Genomic DNA, 14,608 nt, shown 5'->3' on the forward strand with positions numbered 1-14,608 from the left:
AAACATAAAAGACCAAAAGACATACTTGCAAGGACATAACATCTATGGCCAAGCATACGCAAACATAACGGCACAGGCGAGCCCCTGTTAATCAGACGCATTTACTGGATATCCAGCTGAAATACACTGCCGAATAACTGGCACCACACAGGGAAGCCGTACCGTACACTGCATGCAAACAAGCTCCACACATCCCCCACACAGTGAGATGATCTATGGCCGATCTCCCACTACTGTATAACGATCTTGATTGTTCCAGGAATGTAGCAGCTGCAGCAACTGGGACACATCGCCATCGCTTGTCACGGTAATGATGCATGATACCTACACTAACAAATCCAACCTTGCATGAGCTATCGCAGCTAGTAAGCCACTACTGCTCTTACTACCCATCCCACTGTCGCAGAGGTTTTTTTCCCACGGCACGAGCCATGGCACTTTTTTCCCTCTGCTCTTCAAACAGCTACCCTCACTCGCGTTTCATCCACTATCTATCACCTGATGGACCGTGTTAATGCGTAGCCTTACCCAGACGCACGGACAACATCACAGCCCAGCATCCTGTGATCCACTTACTAGATAACTAACATATTTACGGAGGTGACAGTAGAACTTTTGGTTTGGTCACCACGTTGGTGCGGGCGTGGAGGGGCCCCATCTCACTGTGAACTGCGTTTTTTTAAAATAGGAACTCCCATTTTTTATTACATACACGTGTAGTACGTAAAGAAATATGACTGTTTCAGCTGGACCACTTTTTTCGCTTTGTGATAGATGGCGCTGTAACATGCACAAACGTATAAGTACGTGGTATCACCTAACATTCCGCCAGTGCGGACGGTATTTGCTTCGTGATACATTACCCGCGTTAAAATGGACCGTTTACCAATTGCGGAAAAGGTCGATATCGTGTTGATGTATGGCTATTCTGATCAAAATGCCCAACGGGCGTGTGTTATGTTATGCTGCTCGGTATTCTGGACGACATCATCCAAGTGTCCGGACCGTTCGCCGGATAGTTACGTTATTTAAGGAAACAGGAAGTGTTCAGCCACATCTGAAACGTCAACCACGACCTGCAACAAATGATGAAGCCCTAGTGCAGCTTAACATCGTCGTTTAAATTAGGCCACAGCGTCGAGAGAGTCACGCTGTTATCAGCGTATCAGGTGTATGCATACTCGACAATTATGCTATTATGAAAACGTACACTTAGGTAAAAACTGTCGTGAGTGTCAAATACATTAAGACGTGAGTAGCTCTACAATTTGAAATTACTGAAAGTCTGGCCGAAACCGGTAGTGTAAGGACCAAAAATTGTTGTGAGCATAGCCGGAAACAAGAAAGAATTATTCTACTCTCTCTGGATCACTATTTTATTCGCGGCTATACCGCGGCTTGTGAAACTAAGTAACAATGACGTCATTTTAATTGTATAGAAGATTGTCCAGACTTAGAATATTTTACAATAATAGATAAGTCTATATTTGAAGAGCTGCTTCACGTGGTTTCTCCTCACGATACACACACACACACACACACACACACACACACACACACACACACACACACACACACAGCAGGGGATATTGAACGTATACAAAGAAGGGGAGAACGCATGGTCACAGCTTTGTTTGACCCATAGATGCTGAAAAACTGAAGTGGTAGGCGTTTGAAGGTAAGGGGAAGCCTGTTTACGAAGCTTCAAGAAGGAACTTTGAATGACGAGTGTAGGAAAATACTACAACCCCCTACGTGTCTCTACCACAGGGATGGCGAATACAAAATTGGTCTAATCACGAGACAAATATTCTGCACGCACTCCATACGTGAATGGGACGAAAGAAGCAGTAATAACTGATACAATGGGAAGTTCCATCTGCCACGTATTTCACAGTAGTTTGCTTAGATGTACAGGGAGACAATTATTGAACTATATGAAATAAAATGGTCGTAATTTCTGAACGGTTTGCATTAGGACGTTCAAAGTACACAGTTGGTAGCGTGGCATGGTGGGAATTAGCATGGTTTGGTTTAGCGACGCCTCGCGGGATTAGCCGAGCGGTCTGAGGCGCTGCAGTCATGGACTGTGTGGCTGGTCCCGGCGGAGGTTCGAGTCCTCCCTCGGGTACGGGTGTGTGTGTTTGTCCTTACGATAATTTAGATTAAGTAGTGTGTAGCTTAGGGACTGATGACCTTAGCAGTTAAGTCCCATAATATTTGACACGCAATTATTTAGCGACGAAGCCCATTTTCATTTGGGAGACTTAGAATCAGGATTTCGGGATCGAGAAGTCTCTTCACCTTCAAACAGTGACTGTGTGGTGAGCAACGTCCAGTCACGGAATAATCGGTGCGATATTCCTTGATGGCACGGTGACTACCGAACGGCACGTGAAGGGTTTGGAAGATGATTTCACCCCATTATCCAAAGTGACACTGATTTCGACAAGATGTGGTTCGTGCAAGACGGAGCTTGACCCCATCAAAGCAGGAGAGTGTTTGATCTCATGGAGGAGCACTCTGGGGACCGCATTCTGTCTCTAACAAGGGAACCTCCCCATCGCACCCCCCTCAGATTTAGTTAAAGTTGGCACAGTGGATAGGCCTTGAAAATCTGAACACAGATCAATCGAGAAAACAGGAAGAAGTTGTGTGGAACTATGAAAAAAATTAATAAAATATACAAACTGAGTAGTCCATGCGAGCATAGGCAACATCAAGGAGAATGAGAGCTCAGGAGCGTCGTGGTCCCGTGGTTACCGTGAGTAGCTGCGGAACGAGAGGTCCTTTTCTCGATTGATCTATGTTCAGTTTTTCGAGGCCTATCCACTGTGCCATCTTATAACCAAATCTGAGGGGGGTGCGATGGGGAGGTTCCCTTGTAAGTACCCAAGGGCCACTGGCATGGGCCTCGATTGTCCTCCATATTCTGTGGATCTGAACACACGCGACTCCTTTTCGTTAGGCTGTATTAAAGACAAGATGTTTACCAATAACCCCAAAACCATTGCTCAGCTGGAAACAGCCATTCAGCAGGTCATCGACAACATCGATGTTCCGACACTTCAGTGGGTCAAGCAGAATTTCGCTATTCGTCTGCGCCACATCATCGCCAATGGTGGCAGGCGTAACGAACATGTCATAACTAAAATCTGAATATCTGTAGTGACGTTTACATGTTGAAAAAAGTGTGTGCACACTGTAATTTGTAACTAATTTAGGTTTTTTTTCTCCAGTGCAAGTAACTTGTGGTTCAATAATTGTCATCCTGTTCATGTGGAAGTAAACCGGCTAGCCGTGCGGTCTGACGCACTGCTTTCCGGGCGGGAAGGCGTGCCGGTCCCCGGCACGAATCCGCCCGGCGGATTGGTGTCGAGGTCCGGTGTGCCGGTCGGCCTGTGGATGGTTTTTAAGGCGGTTGTCCACCTGCCTCGGCGATTGCGGGCTGGTTCCCCTTATTCCGCCTCAGTTACACTACGTCGGCGATTGCTGCGCAAACACTGTGTCCACGCACGCGCACACCATAATTACTCTACCGCCCAAACATTAGATTACACTCGTATGGTGTGAGAAGTTCCCGGGGGAGGGGGGGCGGGGAATCCACTGGGGACCGAACTGCACAATAACCCTGGGTTCGGTGTGGGGCGGCGGTGGGGTGAGTGGACTGCTGTAGCCTGTTGTGGGATTGTGAACCACTGAGACGAAGCCTATCCGCCGTTTCTAGGACCCCAGTGTTGTGTCTAGACAAGACAGTCTAGACACAAGGCGAGGAAACCGAAAGGGCACGCGTCAACTCAGCCGACTGGCGTGAAGTCTGGAACACGTAATGAATGCTATAAAGAAAAGTACGTAGCTGCGGTTATACTTAACTTTAATCCATCATTTGTATACAGCATTCTTGATGATACAAGTGAGACGCTCAGAGATGGTTAATGGCGCCTCGCTAGGTCGTAGCCATGGACTTAGCTGAAGGCTATTCTAACTATCTCTCGGCAAATGAGAGAAAGGCTTCGTCAGTGTAGTCGCTAGCAAAGTCGTCGTACAACTGGGGCGAGTGCTAGTACGTCTCTCTCTAGACCTGCCGTGTGGTGGCGCTCGGTCTGCAATTACTGACAGTGGCGACACGCGAGTCCGACATGTACTAATGGACCGCGGCCGATTTAAAGCTACCACCTAGCAAGTGTGGTGTCTGGCGGTGACACCACACCCAGTTCGATACAATGCAATACAAACTTTGAGCAAACGTTACTGCCTGTGACTCGGACTTCACAATGCTTGCTGAGAACACGAGCAAATGTAGCAGCCAGTGTCGAGCGTGTCCGGAGTTTACAGTGTCTGCCAGTTGGCGATGCGCTGTTGACTGGAGTGTTGAGCGTGTGTAGGCTTTGTATACAGCTCCTCGGGTTTCGGGTTTCGGCGTGGCGAGTGGCCCCCGCCCCTGCTAGCCGGTCCCACGGCGAACCATTAGTAACCGGCAGCGACCGCGCCGTGTAGCGACACCCGCCGACGGGCGTTTTTTCTGCCCTCGCGCGGGCCGCGCCACGCCGCGCTTCTGTGCTGTTGAAGACGTCAGCGCCTTTGGAATTGCCGCGGCTAATCGGCGACAAAGGCCTAACACGGCTCACAACAAGCGGCCGCGCCGACACCTGGCGGCCATTTATCTCGGCCGCACAACACTGCGCGAGGGCCCTTCAGCCCTCGAGGGCTCTCCGCGCCCTTTCTTTGCGCGAGCCCCGAGGGGCTGCCGCGGACCGCCGAAATATGTCGCGGGGTCAGCGCGCATCGCGCTGTACTACACGGCCGTACCGCCAGCGGGGGGGGGGGGGGGGGGGGGGGGGGGGGTTGCAGGCTGCACAACATTCGCCCTCTGCCGCAGACACGCCGCTTGCAACTATTACAGTTTGTAGCCTAAGAGGTTTGCCGATGACATTGTAATTCTGTCAGAGACAGCAAAGGACTTGGAAGAGCGGTTGAACGAAATGGGCAGTGTCCAGAAAGGACGATATGAGATGAACATCAACAAAAGCAAAACGAGGATAATGGAATGTAGTCGAATTAAGTCGGGTGATGCTGAGGGAATTAGATTAGGAAATGAGACACCTAAAGTAGTAATGGAGTTTTGCTATTTGGGGAGCAAAATAACTGATGATGGTCGAAGTAGAGAGGGTATAAAATGTAGACTGGCAATGGCAAGGAAAGCGTTTCTGAAGAAGAGAAATTTGTTAACATCGAGTATAGATTTATGTGTTAGGAAGTCGTTTCTGAAAGTATTTGTATTGAGTGTAGCCATGTATGGAAGTGAAACGTGGACGATAAATAGTTTGGACAAGAAGAGAATAGAAGCTTTCGAAATGTGGTGCTACAGAAGAATGCTGAAGATTAGATGGGTAGATCACATAACTAATGAGGAAGTATTGAATAGGATTGGGGAGAAGAGGAGTTTGTGGCACAACTTCACTAGAAGAAGGGATCGGTTGGTAGGACATGTTCTGAGCCATCAAGGGATCACCAATTTAGTATTGGAGGGCAGTGTGGAGGGTAAAAATCATAGGGGGAGACCAAGAGATGAATGCACTAAGCAGATTCAGAAGGATGTAAGCTGCAGTAGATACTGGGAGATGAAGAAACTTGCACAGGATAGAGTAGCACGGAGAGCTGCATCAAACCAGTCTCAGGACTGAAGACCACAACAACAACAGCCAAAGACAACACAAACACACGGCTTTGATCGGCTGAAGAACGAATACAGTGACGTGAAAATGACTTTCTTCCAAACACTTCCCGAGGAACTTACCGTCCGTTACCGCATCGCGCAAGTCTCACCGTAGTCATCATTATCATCATCTTGCGAGTATTCTATGGCTGGAGCAGCTTCTTGCTTGTCGTATTCCACTTCTTCCCATCATACCAGTATCCTTCTTTTAGTCCAATAATGATTCAGATGGCTCTGAGCACTATGGGATTTAACTTCTGGGGTCATCAGTCCCCTAGAACTTAGAACTACTTAAACCGAACTAACCTAAGGACATCACACACATCCATGCCCGAGGCAGGATTCGAACCTGCGACCGTAGCGGTCGCGCGGTTCCAGACTGTAGCGCCTAGATCTTTTAGTCCTCTGGAATCCATCGCGTCGTGGACATCTCCACCGTAGCTTCTCCAATGCCATTCACGCTTTCCTCGTTCATCGGCTATCGTACATCTTTTCTATGCGTCCATGCTATTTAACCGTTGTATCACTATGGTGTCTATGACTGATTCGTCGACGCCCATAGTGCACTGTCCTGCTTGGAGATGCCGCACCTTCGCCTCCAAAATTCCATCTCCAGTGCAAGTAACTTGTTCCTTTGGCGCTTGTTCACTACCCATATTTCTCCTCCGTAGGTATCGATGTTTCCGACAACTGAACGATGATCACCTCTTTGGTTCTTTCTGGTTATTTTGTTGTTCGTAACGACCGAGTTCAGTTATCGTAAGGCCCTCTTACTCTGCCCTATTTTATTATTTACGTCATCTTCAAAAAAATGTTCAAACGTGTGTGAAATCTTATGGGACTTAACTGCTAAGGTCATCAGTCCCTAAGCTTACACACTACTTAACCTAAATTATCCTAAGGACAAACCCCCACACCCATGCCCGAGGGAAGACTCGAACCTCCGCCAGTACCAGCCGCACGTCATCTTCACTTTTTCCGTTTGAAGATGTCTTAACCCCATCTACTTAAAATACTTACTGAAGTCATTAGCTCAAACCTCCACATCCTCTACGGTACTGTCGCCAGCCTTCAGATATTCGGTGTTAGTCGAACTGATTGTATAAGACCCCATTTTTATATACCTCTGTTAACTTCTGAAGCATGTAATCACCATTATCTGTCGTGTACATGAATGTTCGTCGTCTTCCGTCGAATTAACATTCCTAGTACTTGTGCCTTTCTCTTCTCTGTAAGCAGGACTTCGGTCACTTCTCCATGCTTGTTAGAGTAACCGCAGCACTGCCTTTGTTTTCACTTCTCATTGTCCGCAGTATCTTCCATATACTGCTTGCTCTAGTTCCACCAAAGTGTTCTTCTATATCCTCTCCCACTTTCTGCGAGGCCTCATATGTAGCTTTAGCACTTGGTTTAGCTCCATACGTTCAACCATTTATTATAGGCCTCCTTTTACATCTTCACCAATTTCTCTACTTCCTCTTCTTTTTTCCCATTTTTTTTTCTCTCTCACATTTTCAATTGCCGCTTCATGAGTCATTGCTGTAACTGATTGATACATATTCCCTGGTGTATCATCCTTGATACGCGATGCCAGTCTAAGTCTGCGTAGTGCAAACGCAGTTCCCATGGCGGAAAGCCCTGCCCGAGGCTCTTTCGTCGAAAGGCAAGGTAGCAGACCCCAGTCGTTTTTGGGTGCGCAGTGTAGTACACTCGTGCATTGAACTACAAATGTTGTTGTCTTTTAACTACTGTTTCTTGATTTGGCCTCCAGAGTGTGTACTATATTAGTCATTTGAAGCACATGGTTATAGTGTACACCGAACTGTACGAAGATAATACATAAATGCATATTTACAGATATAGGAACCCAAGCTGTCACAATTTTGTCCACCGTAGACTGTTAACAAATAGATTTAGAAGTAAATTGATTTTGCTTTATCAGTTCACGTAATTTCTTTAATATGAAGGCATAAAAATGAAATACGCATACTGCTAAAACCAACAATTTTTTTCCAATGCTCTTGGGGAAATTATGAATCACTCATGAAGGCGAATGTCTTTAGTAAACAAAAGAGAAGATGAGGGAGGTACCTCTTACTCATCTATGTTTTCAATTGTCCAACCTTTCGCACAAACCGGGGATACGAAAACAAGCACCTACCGATTCAGAATCGGGAGAACTGTAAACGGATGTTTAAGAAGCCATGACTGTCTATACAATGCAAATATAGAAAACTGCAACCAGTCCCTTTTCTGAAATTCTTATTTATTCCATGTACCGATTTTCGAACCTTTTCAGCGGAAGAAGATGAGCCTGAAAAAGTTCGAAAACCGGTTCATGGAATAAATAATGATTTCAAAAAACTCTAAATGTTGATTCTGTGTAGAATGTGAGAAAAAGAGACGTGGTTGAAGCGAAGTCGAATGATGGTGTAAATCGTTGATCTGTCCAAATATGTCCTCGTAAAGTATGGCTTTGAAGGAATTCGAGGGTGTAACTCTGCACAAGAACCACGTTTTAATCACTAACGAAAGCCAGTGGACGCCACAAAACAAGTGTTAGTTAAAATTAATTCTTTCAGTTAAGTATTCTAAAAGATTAACCCCCATATCTCCTATTTTTCATATTATGTTTATCTCGCAATTTGATTCTTCTATATACTTAGTAGTTATGGTCTGGGAATATGATGCGTCAGGTCCAGAAGCTAAATTTTGAGAAGTTTTGTAAATAAATGGGTTAAGTTACAGTTAATCCAGGTTCAAATGTTAATATAGTTTATTATTCCGGTAGTCGTTTAAACTTGTATTTAACCTCGTCAGTTTTTGTAGCTTCATAGTAAATAAGCCAAATTATATACAGATTTAAACCTGTCTAGCACAGAATTTGACTTACTACTACTTCGTAAAGAGCGATAGCCTTTTATTGTAGCATGAAGAACTATGTAAGTTTTAGAACCTTATATAAGCTCCTTCCTTAAATTGACAAATATTTTATTTCTTACGTACATTCAGCGAAGATGAACAGAAAAATGGATATGACAATAAGTAGGTCATAGTTCATCAGTACAATTACAGTTACAACGAAATTTAAATAATACATCTTGCACAGTACCCACTGTGGTTTCTGAAGGCTGGTGTTGTCAGTCTCTGAATGAGTACACAAAGCGAATTTACAAAATAACAATGTACACTGCTTGAAACTTACATTAAATTCACGAACTTAGTTTACATTTTGTTAAACAAATATCGTTTTCTGGTGAAATGAATACAGTTCCATGTCCTGAATTATCAACAACGTAACCCAACGATTGACAATGTTCACTTTTAGAATTACGGATGCTTTCCCCTTTTAACCTATTATTTCACTGGTATATTTCTCCAGTACATGTAAGAAACAGATGAATAATTCCGTTTCTTAAGGTATGAAACATCTAATATTTCATTGCTTATTTGTAACATTTTGACCCTATTATTTCATCTGGGTCAAAGCATAATTTATTTATCCGATTTACGTTCATAATATCTGAATAATTTTGTTCCATAAGTTATGAAATACGTAACTCCAGTTAATGTAAGCTAAAGGCTACATGATGTTCGAATCGCAGTTTTACTAGAAATCCGTTTCCATATCGAAATTATCATTTATTTGTTCACTTCTATTTATATATTTTTCATCTCAAAACATCCCAAAACTCGTTCTTTTGATAGGCATACAAGTTTGAAATACTACAATAGAAATATATCGACTCAGGTGAACATATTTACTAATTAAATATGACAGATAGTAGATCAAGTCAAATACACAACAGTTGTAAGTAACTGTAACTGTAACAAAAAAGCACCAATCTCGTATAAACAATTCATCAAAGGTTGTCGTAAAGTTTTTCCGGTTTGTAAAGTAAATGCTGGGATACAGAATACCTTTTCACATATTTCCGGGTGATACACATTTTTCCTCACTTTCGGCTGGCCAGGATTAGACTGAGAATAAGCGTAAGTTCCTCAGCAGCGCGCACTTCCAAACTTGATTTGAGATGGAAACATCAACAAAAAACATTCGCTGAAGCTGTTGTGAAAACTCCAGCGTGACACAAACTATGAAGTTGAAAGCGCTCCCCACTACTCTATGTGCACCTAGAGCATGAAAATGATCTGTTCTTCTGTCAGGGGAAATGTGACAGTGTCGGCGAGTCATCACTGTGCCGTTGCATCACGGCTATTCCAGTCGTGAGAAGGGTGATATTCTGTTTACAACAAACGAGAATCTACGAGAAACATGAAGGAAACGAAAAAATCATAACAAAAGTGAAGCATTTTTCTCGCCCTTTGACTTGGAAAATACTTCTTTTTTCGCATCGAACTAGGGAACTCACGCTGACTGGGCCGAAGGAAATTTCTAGCTATATCTAGAAAAATATAAACCATATAACATTTACTAACGTACCTGTTGGAGGTATGGGTTGAAACTGTAGTCGTGTAAAAACGTTTGGCTTGCCTAGACGCCACATCTCGCTAGGCACACAACACATTTTCCCGCTACCGCGTTGCAGGAAATTCCTTGTCTGGTGAACCAAAAAATATGCATGAGGGGGACGTTATTTGTACTTCGCAAGGCTTCAGTATCGCCATACGTTGAATATTTAGGGGAATCTTAATGTTATTGAAATGTCAATTGAGCAATAATAATCGATTCTAAGCGTACACCACTTCTGGTGGATGCAGCTTAAGGCGAAGCGACTGAAAATGAGCGTGGGTTCTCTACCAGCGTGCATTTCAAGGCTGGCAACATGAGGGGAATGAATTTGCTCTTCTTGTCAGAAAATCTCCAACACGACACAATACGAGAGCGTGGGGCCGCTATCTAGTTCTCTGTGTCTCTGTGTGTGTGCGAGTGGGCGATGAAACCGGTCACTTCGTCCATCAGGAAAAGTGGAACCGTATTGACAGAGTCATAGTAAAGCTGTTGTGTCGTATCCCCAATAGTGAGAAGGGAAATATTCGTTGTAAAATAGATGTGACTCTATCAGAAAAGTAATGTAATGTGGCGACGAAAGACAAATATTTTCGTTGCATCTGAAACAGAATGTCTACCTTTTCTGTGTCATATTAGAAGACAGAAATTGATTAGGTGCAACCAAGTTCATCAGTAGTTAAAAACTGTCATATCTCAATGAGTACGAAATAGCGCCTGGAGATGTAGGCTGAAATAGCAGTCGTGTAAAAATCTTCGTCCTGCTAAGACCTCGCAGTTCACTTGGCTTCAGTCACTTTGCAGCTACCATGTTTCAGTAAAATCATTGTGACTCGTGAACGATAGGATGTTCATAAGGAGACGTTGTTTACATGTGCATAGATGATTCTATAAAATAAAATTAATCAGCTTCGACATATTCGTTTTTGAGTCGTGACACCGGTGCAGAAATGATCGAATATAATCACTAGACTTTCGCAATATACGAAGTTTAAAAGGCAGAAGTATAAAAGGGCTGCCGGCCGGTGTGGCCGTGCGGTTAAAGGCGCTTCAGTCTGGAACCGCGTGACCGCTACGGTCGCAGGTTCGAATCCTGCCTCGGGCATGGATGTGTGTGATGTCCTTAGGTTAGTTAGGTTTAAGTAGTTCTAAGTTCTAGGCGACTGATGACCTCAGAAGTTAAGTCGCATAGTGCTCAGAGCCATTTGAACCATATAAAAGGGCTACCAGAAACGTTCTTATATCCAAACCTCCATGTGTCAGGCAGTCAGATCGGTACAACGTTATACATCGACAGCGAATCAGTCAAAACGCCGGTATTCTTTGTGCTATTTGCTGTCGTCCGGAAGAACGTGCCTGAATGGTAAGTAAAAAGCAACACCTGACCTACGGAGCACAGCAAAAGCCTAGGCGTGTGCGTCCGTCGTCTCGTGTAGAGCTCCCGTGGGCAATTCTGGAGAGCGCTAGTTTGTCGTTGCAAGGGCCACGGGTTCAAGCCCTGCTCGTGCCAGTTTTTGTAGTATAGTACATGTCAAACTGTTACAGGGGACAACATTTTCCTGACGTGTAGAACGACTGTTCTGAGTTTATAGCAATATTCTATTGGCAATCCACTTCAGCTTCGACTATTGGAAAGAAGCAAACGTCTGGAGTAATAAGCATACACAGTCGAAACAGAAGAAAAAAGAATCAGTTGCGTCACACGTGGGAAGTAATAATAATAATAATAAGCATAATAAAAATAATTGTTATGCAGAGAACTGGAAAACAGTATGCTGCTAGATATTTTATTAGTATATAAGCTTTGCCTTCATCAGTACATCTGAAAACAATGACATTTATTTATAATTTACATAATATATTACTTATAAAGTCTTTTACATTTGATGCTGTACTCACGTCCTGTCGTTATAGATGGACATATGTCAACATTTGTCAACCATTATTGCTGTCTTTGTTGCTGGTTGTAATATTATTTCCAACAACGATTTAAAGTTGTTTGGTAATTTGCTGACGCACATTTACTATAATGGGTTTATTTACTGTGTTACTGATGTAGAAATTCAAGTTTGACAACTAGCTGTTTACTCAAAGATAATTACATTGTTGTGGGTGGTGTGTCTATGGGACTCTATTGATGTGTTTGTAATTTCTGGTGTTTTGGTTAGCTGTTATTCCTGTACAAAATTACAACTTTTTTTTTTAACTGTGTGTGCCTGACGTCGGTTTGTTCATTTAGTATATCTTAGGGCTAATCCTTGTTATGCATTTATACATCAAACTCATCCAATATATTCATGATTGGAACATGTGGGATTTTGGGCAGGATTGTAGTGCCTTTTCAATGTTGTCAATTTCGTGTTTTTCATTTTTGAGAATTATAAAGAAGGTGTATTGGTTGTTATTTGTTTCCCTCGTGTGCTCTCTGAATCGAACGATAAAATTTATTCCCGTCTGTCCAATATATTACAAAGACATCAATAACAGGTCGATATATACACGACGCACAAGAACGTAAACGTCTTTGAGTAAACAACTAGCTGTCAAACCTGAATTTCTACAACTGTCAAATAGTAAACAACGTATTATAATACGCATGCAACAGCAAATAATTTTAAAACGTTGCTGAAAATAATGTTACAACTCACTACTATGGCAGCAATAATGGTTTACTCGAAGCTGACTTATGTGCATCCACAACATCGGGACGTGAATACAACACCAATTGTAAGGAACCTTTATGAATTATATATTATGTAAATTATAAATAAATGCGATTGTTTGTAGATGTACTGACGAAGGCAATGTAGCCGAATAAGCTTATATACTAAAATAAGATGTCAAGCAGCATATTGTTTTCCAGTTCTCTGCGTAATGTCGTACTGTGACAATATACGCTGCAGGCCCCACAACAAAGAAAAAATACTAATACCAGAAATAAACGAAATAATATGACTAATAATAAGTACGTATCGTTCTGCACAGTGTCGCTTATTCAGGAACAATGACTTCACAACAGTGATAGCGTACAAAGAAGTGTGTGAAGCAAATTATGTGTCACAAATACAGTATGCTGTCCCATGTAACAGTTTCACACGTACTACAGTATAAAAACTGACATGACCCTTGGTACGACAAACTAACACTCTGCCTACTTCCCCACGGGAGCTCTAGAGGACAAACACTAATAGTTACGTTTTTCCCGTGCTCCGTAGATCATGTATTACTTATTACTTACCGTTTACGCACTTTCCCGTGGTCAATAGTGCACAGCACAAACTATATCAATGTTTTGGTTGGTTATTGATGTACAACGTTTGGTACCGATCTGACTGTCTGACATCCGGAGGCCTAGGTGTTAGAACCGAGTATACAGTCCCGTCGTGAAGATATCGATACCACACAAGGCAACTCACGGCCCCCATAGTGGCGCGCAGCTCGCAGCAGGTGACGCAAACGAGATTCGGCACGTGGTGGAGCGAGTAAGCGGTCTGCATACGGGCGTGGCTGAGGAAGTTCCAAAACGGAATGGAGAGGTAGGTCCAAGACCGGATGCCGAGTTTAACATCTCGCCCGATTCGTCATCCGTGAAATTCCGTTCACACGAAGACGCAGAAAACGTTCCAACACTTCCCCTTCGGCCTCACCTTGAATATGAGCGTCCGTATACAGTTTCATTTGAAGCCGGTCACCAATAAAATCGCACCAATCTCTCGTGACGAATTCCTAGTAGAGGACAAATACGATACCGAAAGATATTCTAATTAAAAGCCACAATGCGGTAGAGACTAGTGTTCGGTGTTAAATCGAATCAAATGTTTAATAAATTCCTCTGCCGACGAAACTGTCTTTTCCTAATCCAGTGTACAAGTAGCATGTAATAAAACGTTTGGTTAAGCAGCACATGTGCTGATATTACACTCCTGGGAAAACTTTTATTACCTTAACGTTAGGCAAAAATGTTCGAACAATGTGTAAACCTTACGTCTCCTATTTCTCACCCTATCACCCGGTTTTCAACAAACGCATCCTGCGTTTAAAATGTGAAAGAAAACATGAAGGGCACAACTGTTTTAGTTACGACTTTCTACGCACTAACATAACGATAGTGCTTCCGACACTGCCTGCCCTCACTTCTTTTCTGAATGAGCGTCGTGAAATTTTCTAGAAGTGATCAAAGACAGTGAAAATAGCTAAAATATCTTTTTTCGGAACCTGTTAATTTGCTTCTTATTGTATCACTAAAACTGACTTTGCTTCTGAGCGCAAATATATGTAAACAGAACTTGTCGACATAGAAAAAAAATCCACATTGTAAAGTGGCGGAAGCTGTTCGCAGTGCTAAGAAAAATAGAAGTAAGCTGTAGGGAAAGACGGGTAATATTAAATAAGTACAATAACCAAAATGGAACGCTAAGAAT

Source organism: Schistocerca cancellata, chromosome 8 (assembly GCF_023864275.1).
Source record: "Schistocerca cancellata isolate TAMUIC-IGC-003103 chromosome 8, iqSchCanc2.1, whole genome shotgun sequence".
NCBI lineage: Eukaryota > Metazoa > Arthropoda > Insecta > Orthoptera > Acrididae > Schistocerca > Schistocerca cancellata.